The sequence below is a fragment of the Peromyscus californicus genome, unplaced genomic scaffold (genome assembly GCF_007827085.1).
Source record: "Peromyscus californicus insignis strain IS unplaced genomic scaffold, ASM782708v3 Scaffold_6__1_contigs__length_162567912, whole genome shotgun sequence".
In the NCBI taxonomy this organism is placed as follows: domain Eukaryota; kingdom Metazoa; phylum Chordata; class Mammalia; order Rodentia; family Cricetidae; genus Peromyscus; species Peromyscus californicus.
The window spans coordinates 122,885,094-122,896,128 of NW_026294584.1; the positions used below are offsets into that span (position 1 = coordinate 122,885,094).

At 42.3% G+C, this 11,035-nt stretch overlaps 1 pseudogene; it reads right to left on the reverse strand.

The window, feature by feature from the left end:
* Nucleotides 1-3,741: 3,741 nt before the first annotated feature.
* On the reverse strand, nt 3,742-5,038 carry LOC128099090 (heterogeneous nuclear ribonucleoprotein A3-like; annotated as a pseudogene).
* Between the last annotated feature and the right edge of the window lie 5,997 nt (nt 5,039-11,035).

Genomic DNA, 11,035 nt, shown 5'->3' on the forward strand with positions numbered 1-11,035 from the left:
TTGAACTTCCCTCAGGAAGGCTCCCAGAAGAAAGAACCTGAAGAAAATGCTCCACACACGCCACTGAATGAAGAGGAAACAGAAAGTTTTCAACTATTTTGTGAAAACTTGTCGAACAATGGAAAGAGGAAACTCATTCGGGGTGTGATGCAATGGTTACAGCAATGAATAGAAGTCAGCTGGGCCAGGAGCAAATTAATTTGAACATAATTGCAGAGAAGAAAAGGGAACTATGCCATACTCCTTTGGGAAATCTACCAAGAAAGTCCAGGTTTGGGTTCTTTTTGTCTTCCTGTTCTAGAATAAATAATTGGTATCACCATCACGTGAACCAAAAAGAAGCCACCCCTGGGAAGACTCCATTTTCTTGTGACTGTGAGGAATTCTTTGTCTGGGTCACAGTGACAGAGCAGATTAGGTCACTGGGAAAGTAGAATGTCCCCATGATTCCTCATGGAAAGTTTTCATGGGGAGGACCGGCCCTATTGGTGGGCGAGCAAATAGCTTAGTGGGATAAAATGCTGCAATAATAAAAAGTAGATTTATTACAATGTGATAATAGTGATGTGATGATATGCACAGCCTTAGAACATTAATCACATCTTATATTTCAGGGGAAAATAACCAAGAGCCGATTGACAGCACAGGAAGGGTTGGTAAGACAGTTTAGTAGTTTAGATTTCCAGTGATCTGAGAGCTGATAGACTGACTGCAAGCTTGACTTCTCATTTCAATTTTGTGTGTGTGTGTGTGTGTGTGTGTGTGTGTGTGTGTGTGTGTGTGTGTTTACACGCACGCACATGTGTGTGACTGCATGTTCAAGTGTGCAGTTTTTATATGGATGGTTCCTGTGTGAAAGTAGTGGGGGAGGGCAGAGCACAACCTCCGGTGTCTTTCCTCAGGCTCTGTAACAGGGTGTGTCATTGTCCTGAAAGACCTAAACAGTTGACTAAGCTGATTGGCCACCTGGCCCCAGGGATCCTCCTGACTTTACCTCCTTAAAACTGGTATTATGCATACATGCTACCTCAACTGGCTTTTTTTATGGGGATTCTGGGGATAAAATTAAAATCTCTGAGCTTATCAGATCAGCACTTTACCCAATGAGCTATCTCCCCAGCCCCTCCCTACATGCTAGTTTTCTACATTTTATTGCAAATTTACAGCAGAGTCACTGAAATTTCTAACATTTTTATTATTGGTTTTTATTATTTTTTTGAGACAGTATTGTAGGCAAGACTGGCCTAGTCCTCTTTGAGTTCTGGGATGATTATAGCTACATTCAAACCATACCTGACTCAAATATCCATTTATGAAAATTACTTTTCAGCCTGACATGGTGGGGTACACCTTTAGTTCCAGCACCTGGGAGGCAGAGGCAGGTAGATCTCTATGACTTTGAGGCCAGCCTGGGCTACATAGTGAGTTCCACTCCAGTCATGACTACACAGCCATACCCTGTCTCGAATAAGAAAATTACTTTTCAATTACCGATCATCAAGGTAATCCAAATCTGAAGACTTGAGTGAGATGTCACTCATAGCAGTCAGATCAAATAACTGCTATGAAAAGACAGGAAATAGCGAATGTTGGCCAGGCTGGGAAGAGAGAGGGACTCTTAGCCTCTGTTGTTGGGAATGTAACTTAGTACAGCTATATGGAAACCATGTGAATTTTCTTCAAAAACAACTCTTGAAGTATTAACAAAAACATTATATATATTAAGAACAAGGAGCTAAAATGGCTTAGGGTTTAGGAGTACTGTGTGCTTTTCCAGGGGGAAATCCAACACCCTCTTCTGGCCTCTGTGGGCCCTGTATGCACATCACGTACAGACATACACGTAGGAAGAACATCTATACACATAAAACAAAAATAAAAATTAAAAAACATTCAAAACCCAGACTACAATTATTATATAATTAAGCAATCTAAGAACTAGCCGTATAGCCAAAAGAAATGAAATCAGGGGCCGGGCGGTGGTGGCGCACGCCTTTAATCCCAGCACTGGGAGGCAGAGGCCGGCGGATCTCTGTGAGTTCGAGGCCAGCCTGGGCTACCAAGTGAGTTCCAGGAAAGGCGCAAAGCTACACAGAGAAACCCTGTCTCGAAAAATCAAAAAAAAAAAAAAAAAAAAGAAATGAAATCAGTTTATTGAAAACAGACCTGCATGGGCCAGCGGGATGGCTGAGGAAATAAGCCTGTTTGCGGCTGATGTGCCTAACAACCTGAATTTGATCCATAGGATTTATGTGGTAGAAGGAGAGAGCCAACTACCGAAGGTTGTCTTCTGATCTCTACATGTGCTCTGTGTCTGGAATGCAACACACACACACACACACACACACACACACACACACACAATGAAAAAAGTAAAAAGAAGATATCTGTACCCCTATGTTTATTGTAGCATTAATCACAATAGGCAAGATTTGGAATCACACTAAATACCCTACAATAGATAAATGGAGAGAGAAAAAGTGGTACATATTTGCAATGGAATATTACTTAGCCACTAAAAAGGGTGCAATTGCTACATTGCAATGTAGCAATGCCATTTGCTACAACATGAATAGATCAGGAAGACATTCTGTTAGGTAAAATAATCCAGACACAGAAAGACAAATACTACATGATCTCACTCATATGCACTGTTTGTGGAAGATGGCCAGGCAGAAGCAGAGTGTTGGATGATGACTGCCAGAGATTGGGAAGAAAAGGCACGGAATAATTTAGTCAAAGAGTGTAAGGTGGACATGTCTAGAACCTCAACCTCAGACCCATGGAGAAATGCAATGCCTTCTCCCTGGGGTGAGGCTCAGAGGAATGCATGGTAAAGCCTTCCTTTGGTCCAAGTGTGAATGTTGACAGTGTGCAGAAAATGTCCACCCTAGCTTTCTCCTTCTGGATGTTTATGGTCTGAAGACTGTGTCCCTACAGAGACTGTGTCTACTGAGATTAGCCAAGCCTGTCCTTTTGATCCAGCTGTATGCCATAATCCTTCCTCCTCATTGACCTGCATGTAATAACCCCATATATTTGTTCAGCTGTATGCAATAACCCTACCAGTCTGTTCAACTCTATTTAATAAACCTGCTGACCTTCCAGAGTGCTGAGGCATCTCCAGCTGAGAGCCCAGACCATACAATCCCAGCTTCCATATCTGTGTCTTCTGCCTGTTCTTTTTTTTTTAAAGATTTATTTATTTATGCATATGAGTGCACTATTTGCATATTCTGAAGGACAGAACAGGGCATCAGACATAACAGGGCCTCAGAACCCTATTATAGATGACTGTGAGCCACCATGTGGTTGCTGGGAACTGAACTCAGGACCTCTGGAAGAGCAGCCAGTGCTCTTAACTGCTGAGCCGTCTCTCCAGCCCCCCCCCTTTTTTTAAGATTTATTTATTATGTATACAGTGTTCTGTTTACATGCCAGAAGAGGGCACCAGATCTCATTACAGATGGCTGTGAGCCACGATGTGGTTGCTGGGAATTGAACTCAGGACCTCTGGAAGAGCAGCCAATGCTCTTAACCACTGAGCCATCTCTCCAGCCCTTTTTTTTTCTTTTTTGAAAAGTTAAAAATTCCTTAATTTTTTATTCCTGGTACCACTACCACAATTTACAGGGCAATAGACCTGAAGTAATGAAAAGAAAAAGACAAAGACAAAGCTACAACAGGTAAAAGACCTCAGGAATGTCCATCTAATTGACACTACATTGCATGAATCAATAGCTGCACGGTTTGCAAACTGTGGCTATGACAGTCCTGAACAGGAAGGGTTTCCTGTTTAAGCTGCAGTAACTTTTCTGACTATGGATCATCGCTCCTTCTGTGGCAGATTTTTACAGTTCCTCTAATGCATTTAGGACGACTGTCTCAAAGGAACCTGCAGCTTTCCTGACAACTCCTCGCTCTCTCTCCTGCTAAGCACTGTAGCCCTTTTCTGCTTTTTTTTTTTAAACCTTCTGCTACCATATCCACCACTTCCACCACCAGATCCATCGCCACCACCATAGGGACTGCCTGAGCTTCTTCCACCAAAACTGCCCCCTTTCATGGGCCCATAATTTGATTGCTGTTGTCCACTATAATTTCCAAAGTCATTATAGTTCCCACCACCACCATAGTTACCTCCACCAAAATTTCCTCCTTCATTGTAACCATCATATCCTCCTCCACCACCACCATATCCACCACCTTGGTTTCCATATCCTGGTCCACCACCACCATAGCCTCCTCTACTACTGTAACCAGGACCACCACCATAGTTGCCACCATCACCTCCAAATCATTATATTCACCATCACCACTTCTATAACTACCTCTGCTGCCACCACCTCCACCACCATAGCCTCCTCTTCCACCGAAGTTTCCACCACAACCAAAATTACCTCTACCACCTCCAGTTTCCTCCACGACCCATAAAGTTGCCAGATCCACCTCCACGACCTCTCTGTGATCCAGCAGACTGCATCTCTTGTTTAGAAAGGGCCCTTTTCACTTCACAATTATGCCCATTAATAGTGTGGTATTTTTGAACAACAATTTTATCAACTATGTCATGATCATCAAAAGTTACAAAAGCGAATCCTCTCTTTTTTCCACTCTGCCTGTCTTCCATAACTTCTATGGTTTCGATTTTGCCATGCTTTTCAAAGTAGTCTCTCAGATTATATTCTTCTATACCTTTAATACCACCAACAAAAATTTTCTTCACGGTTAAATGGCCACCAGGCTTTACAGAATCCTCTTAGAAACAGCTCTCTTTGGTTCCACCACACGCCCATCAACCTTGTGTGGCCGAGCACACATTGTAGCATCCACCTCTTTAACACAAGAGTAGGTCACAAAACCAAAGCCCCTGGAATGTTTTGTTTGGGGATCTCTCATTACCACACAGTCTGTAAGTGTGCCCCATTTCTCAAAATGTTCTCTTAAGCTATCATCTGTGGTTTCAAAGCTCAGGCCACCAATAAACAGCTTCCTCAACTGTTCTGGTTCCTTTGGATCATGGCCCTCCATTTTGAGACCGGACTTGCTTCTTCCAACACCGCCTGTTATTTCTTTATTCCCTCACTATCCTAGTTAGGTCCATCCCTGGAGCCTTGCTGGATACAGCAAAGAGATGGGAAAGATAGAATACGTGGAGGAGAGATGGGAGAAAAAGAGAAATGGACCAGTTTGTGTGCTGTGGAGAGAGGTAGAATGGGAGATGTGATAGCGGTGAAGAATAGGTCGATATGAGGAGTCTGCACAGCCGCCTGAAGCCACGTTGATACCCTGTGGTCATGCTGCCACAGGGGGAGGGGGCATACTGATCTGAATTGCCTGTGTGGCAGGCCACCTGAGGCCATGGTGATGTGTGGGCCCCCAGCTGCCACTGAGGGCCATGTCTGGGTCCATGGCCCTGTCATATTTGGGGTCTGTGCTGATGTCCATGGCCCATGTTGCCACCAAGGGCCACTTGGATATCTGTTGTCTGGGCTGCCACCTGAGGCCATGAGTATGTCTGCCCGTATGCTGCCTATGGTGAGCCAAACTGATCTGAGTATCCTGTGCTACCACCTGGGGCCATGGTGATGTCCATGGTCCTACTGCAGCAGGAGCCTGTGTTGATATTCATGGGCCAGAGTTACCACCAGAGGACAAGTAGATGTCTGTGGTCTGGGCTGCTGCCTGAAGCCATTTTGATGTCCGAATGCCCTATTTAGTGGGCCCTGCTCTTCATGGTGTGGGTGCAGGAGACCTGGTCCTGTCCCTCACCGGCTGCTGAACTTGGAGAGCAGGCCTCACACCTCTCCTGGGCAATACAATAGAGCTGACCCTGATGGTGTGGGTGTGGGAGAGCAACTCCAGAGGGCATGAGCTCAGGAGAGCTGGCCCCATCGCTTGCCTGGGCACTGTGGGAGAGCTGGCCCAGAAGGCATGAGAGCAGGAGAGCTGGCCCTGGTGATGTGGGTGAAGGAGAGCGGGAGGGCTGTCCAACTCATCTACCACTCAGGCTCAGATCCAGGGTTTTGAGTTGGCCCACACAATACCTACCCTATCTGTGAACTGCTGTAAACTGCTGGAGCACAGGAAGGGATTGGTCCGGCATAATCAAAGCTAAAACATCTCCATGACACAGGGCAACAGCAGGATATCAGAGAGGAGTCCTGGCATGGATCCAGTATTGAGAGTGTAGCAGAAGCCAGAAGCCTACAACCAGTCCACTGACTCAATGCAATGAATATTTGCAAGTAAAGCTGTTTGGGCAAAAAGGTATACTGCGTGACACACTGTGACACACCACAGCTTCCATGGTGAGATTTTTGTTTGTTTGTTCTCTTTTGGGGGGAGGTTGCAAGGGTCAGGGGCAGATATGGTAGGATGGGGAGATGAGTGGGATTGGGGTGCATGATGTGAAACTCACAAAGAATCAATAAAAAGTTTTTTAAAAAGAATATTTTCAGTAAAAGGTTTAGTAATCTGATTTGATTATTACATAATGTATAGTGTATATCAAACTATCACACTGTATTTCATAAATATAGATCTTTATGACATGCTAGTTATAAAATAAGACAATCTTTTAAAATTAATTTTAAACCTAAGGACTGCACAATGTGAATACATCCGTAGAATGAGCTACTTTTGTTAATTAAATGACTTTGCTTGAATGGAGTAAACTTAGGTTCACAAAAGAGACTGCAGGGCTAGGGATGTAGTTCAGTTGGTTGTTGTGGGATAATCTTTTTGTACACTGTAAGATATGTTTCTACTTACGGCACCTTCTGATTGGTTTAATAAAGAGCTGAATGGTCAATAACTAGGCAGGAGAGAATAGGTGGGACTTCCAGGGAGAGAGAGGAACTGAAGAAGAATCTGAGGAGCCCCGGGAAACACCATCAAGATGCAGAGCAAGTCGGACATGCAGAATGAAGGAGAGGTAAAAAGCCATGTGGCAGAATGTAGATTAATAGAAACAGGTTAATTGAGATTATAAGAGCTAGTTGGAAACAAGCCTAAGCTAAAGGCCAAACTTTCATAATTAATAATAAGTCTCCGTATTATTATTTGGGAGCTGGCAGCTGAAAAGAAAATTCAACTGTAGTTGGTAGAGTGTTTGACCAGCATGAAAAAAACAAAACAAAACAGGGGTTCTGTCCCCACCACTGCATAAAATGGGCATGGTGGACTTAACTGTAATTCCAGCACTTGAGAAATGGAGGCAGGAAGACCAAGAGTTCTAGGAAGGTAAATCCTATGATACTGGGTGGACAGGTAAGGGGATGAAGGCTGGGGCAGGAGAGGATGGCAGCAGGTAAGAGTGCTTTACTGCTCTCGCAAAGGCCCTGAGTTCAGTTCCCAGCACCCACAAGATGGCTCACAAAGCCTGTAACTCCAGATCCAGAGGATTCAATGCCCTCTTCTGGCTTTTGTGTGCACATAAAATCATGCACATACACATAAATTAAAAAATACGAGAGAGAGAGAGAGAGAGAGAGAGAGAGAGAGAGAGAGAGAGAGAGAGAGAGAGGAGAGAGAGAGAGAAGACCATGACGGACATTGGGATTGTTCCCGCTTTTTGCCAATTCTGACTACTGTTGCTGTGAACATTCATTTACAAGCTTTTATGTAGTTGCTATGCTGCTATACTTTCGTTTTTCTTGGGTAGACATCTAGAAATGGAAAGACCCAGGCATTTTGGCTCCCCTTTACTTCTCTATGTGAGGCTTCTTAGTTCTGACCTGTCTAGGACACAAATGACTTAGTACTATAGACTGTATCTTAATTCAATAATTATTTGAAATGAATGAATTTGTCTTAACAAACATAGTTCAGTGTTAAAGAACCATAACTAACAAGTTGATTTAAAATCCATCAGGAATCTGCATTATCACCTTGTCTGACATTTAGAGACACAGATATTCCATGCAGATAAATGGTGCTAAGAAATATGTTGACTCTATGTGTTTAAAAAATACATATGCACCAAGGATCCCCTACATACCAGACACAGTGTTAGGAACAAGGGACTTAATGAGCAAAAAGATCTAGGACCAGAAATCATTTGAAGTTCTACTTGCCCATGCATTCTAGGCTCTACTTGCCCATGCATCCCAAGTTCTACTCAGATCTCTTTATTGTGTACTTTGTGGGTGTTACTATTTGCCAAATACAAAGTGTATCCCATCCTGTGAACATGAAGTTTTCAGTACCTCCCAAACAAGCTTCAGCTTTTCTGGAGAATTCTAGCAGACTATGAGCCCCTCCACCAATAATCCTTTAAAACACATTCTACTTTTGCCCCACCTCAAGATTTTTCTGCTTCTATTTCATTTATAAAAGAAATAAAAACATAAAATGAGACTTGTTTTTAATGACTGACATTAATCAAATTTACTTGTGGATTGGGACTCTTTCCATAAACATATGGAAAGTGTTTTATTTCCTTTACTTTATAGCATGGATTAACATGTCACCAGACTTATTATTGGTTCAAAACGTAGTTTGAAAATAGGTTAGCGGGCCCCACCCCCTTTTCCTTTCAATATTGGTGCCTCTTCCCTTGTGATCTGCTCTGAAAATAAGTGAATCGGAGGAGAAATAAAGGCTAATTTAATGTGAGAACCTACTTTCTAATACTGATTTGGGGTCAGGTTGAGCACAGTCTAAAAAAATAAAAAGTCAGAAGCAAGGACAGTCGGCTAATGAAAGAGCACGATTTTTTTGTCCTAATGAACCGTTCCTCCTACTTCCTAAGCCCAAACCAGATACACTCACACTCCTCTGAAGGCCAGACAACCATTCAGTAACACACGAGTTAAGAGTTAAAAATAATCAGTAACGTCTTCCCAGAATCTTTCTTCTCAAAGACCAAATACATTTACTTACTACTGAATGGAATCTTTTCATTCTGTCATGTAATGTTTTCTCTCTCATGGACAAAAGAGAGAACTTTGGGGGAAAGGGTTTTGTTTTTTCTAGGAGTAGAATTCTTTTGAAAACAATCATTATTTTCTTTTAAGTAGCCTTTTCGTGATAAAAGTATCATAGGCTTGTTTAAAGCTTTTTTTCTTTATAGAATGATTACTCATTTGGTTAAGGATAGATGATTTATTCTGTGTCTTAAAGTTTACCAAATATTGAGTAAGGCTTAGACTGTCTTTAAAGAGATTCTCTTTCCTCCTTGTTGTGTCTGCTTCCTCTCTCCTGCCTCCTTTTTCTCTTCCTCCTCCTAAGAGGTAGCACCAGGTATCCACACACACACAAGAAGACAGAAACGAGGGCTAGTTTTGAAGGAAAAATGGACTGAAACCACTCAGAATCACTCCTCCACTTGCTGTATTAAAGTCAATATAAATGGTTCAGGGACTTAGGACCGTCTTGATAACATGTAAGACGTAAACGGAGAGACACTGTTTCACGAACTGAGAGGTGGCTCTTGGAGGTACGTGACCGAGGGCTTGCCAGCCTCGGGGCTGCTTTCTAGGCCACAGCTGCACACTCTGCAGTCTACACCTGGAAGAAAACCCAGAAGGGTATGGGGTGAAAGCCCAGCTGGCGACTAGTGTGTTACAAGCAGGCTGCCTTCCTGCTTGTTATCCTCCAAGCCTCATGAAGAAATTCCTCTGGAAGGAAGGTTGGGAGGAACAAAATGGCAGACAGGAACAGCTCTTCCCACTCCATTGTCTTCCATTGTCCCCAGTGCCCCACAGAGCACCTGGTAAAACAGGACTACTTATTCACTGGTAGTCTAATACTGATAGTCCGGCACTAATCAACCAAGTCCCACACCCTTAGTCCTGCTTCTCTGGGCTGTTCCTACCTAAATGATCCTCATTGTGAAACATGGACCTCAAGTGCTCTGTGTTAAACTCAATCTATAGGTCACCCACTATTAGAGGGTAATGGGACTTAAAATCTGGGAAGATAATAAATTGGGAAGGAAAGCCAAGTAGTTGATTCGCTTAAGTCTGGATACACTAACATGGGACAGGAAGTGAGAAAAGTTACAGGTTCCACTTGATTGGTGACTGAATTACGTAAAGTTTAAAACCTGGGTTAGTGATTATATTAACTGAGGTCTGCAAAAAATTCTCAAGTTTCCTATCCTCTGTTTCTCTTCAGAAAAGGGCAGGCCTCAATTTAGAAAAATCTTAAGAAGGCTATCCTGAAATACATAGAATTACTCATAGCTTGGAAATAATTTGCACGGCAATTGCTAGGTTGTTGTTAGTTTGAATTCTGAATGTAGATTTTTTTTTCAATAATCTATTGAAATGTAACCTTCTCCTACATAACTGCAAACATATCACAAAAGGGAATCAACTATCTATGAATAGTTCACATAGGGTTTTCTTCATAGCCTTTTAATAAGCCAGGTAAGTATAAATAAAGCAATGTGTTGAAACATAACCTTCTCCAACATAACTGCAAAAGTATCACAAAAGAGCATCGACTAGTCTATAACTAGTTAACGTAGGATTTACTTCATAGCTTTTCATATGCTAGATAACTATAAAGAAATGTGTAATATTTTTAGGTTACATAGTTGTGTAAGTTTTGAGATTGAGTTTCAGATACCATGAGGCTTCTATTTGTGAAATTCTAATCTAAATAAGTAATTTCCCCAGAAGCTGCAAAATAACTGATTTTTAAAAAATATATATATATATATATATATATATATATGGTTTTTGGGCTGGACAGATGGCTCAGCAATAAAGAGCACTAGCTGTTCTTCTAGAGATCCTGAGTTCAATTCCCAGCAACCACATGATGGCTCACAACCATCTGTAATGAGATCTGGCGCCCTCTTCTGGCTTGCAGGCATACATGCAGACAGAACACTGTATACATGATAAATCTTAATAAAATAAAATAAAATCCCTTTCCTTCTAGCTGGCACGGTGGCACGTATCTTAAATATATATATATGTATATGATTTTTTTAAAACATGGATTCTTGAATTCTTGTGTAAATTCGAGTTTCAGGGGCATATGCCTGCGATCCCAGCACTGGGAATGGGATGAAGGACCT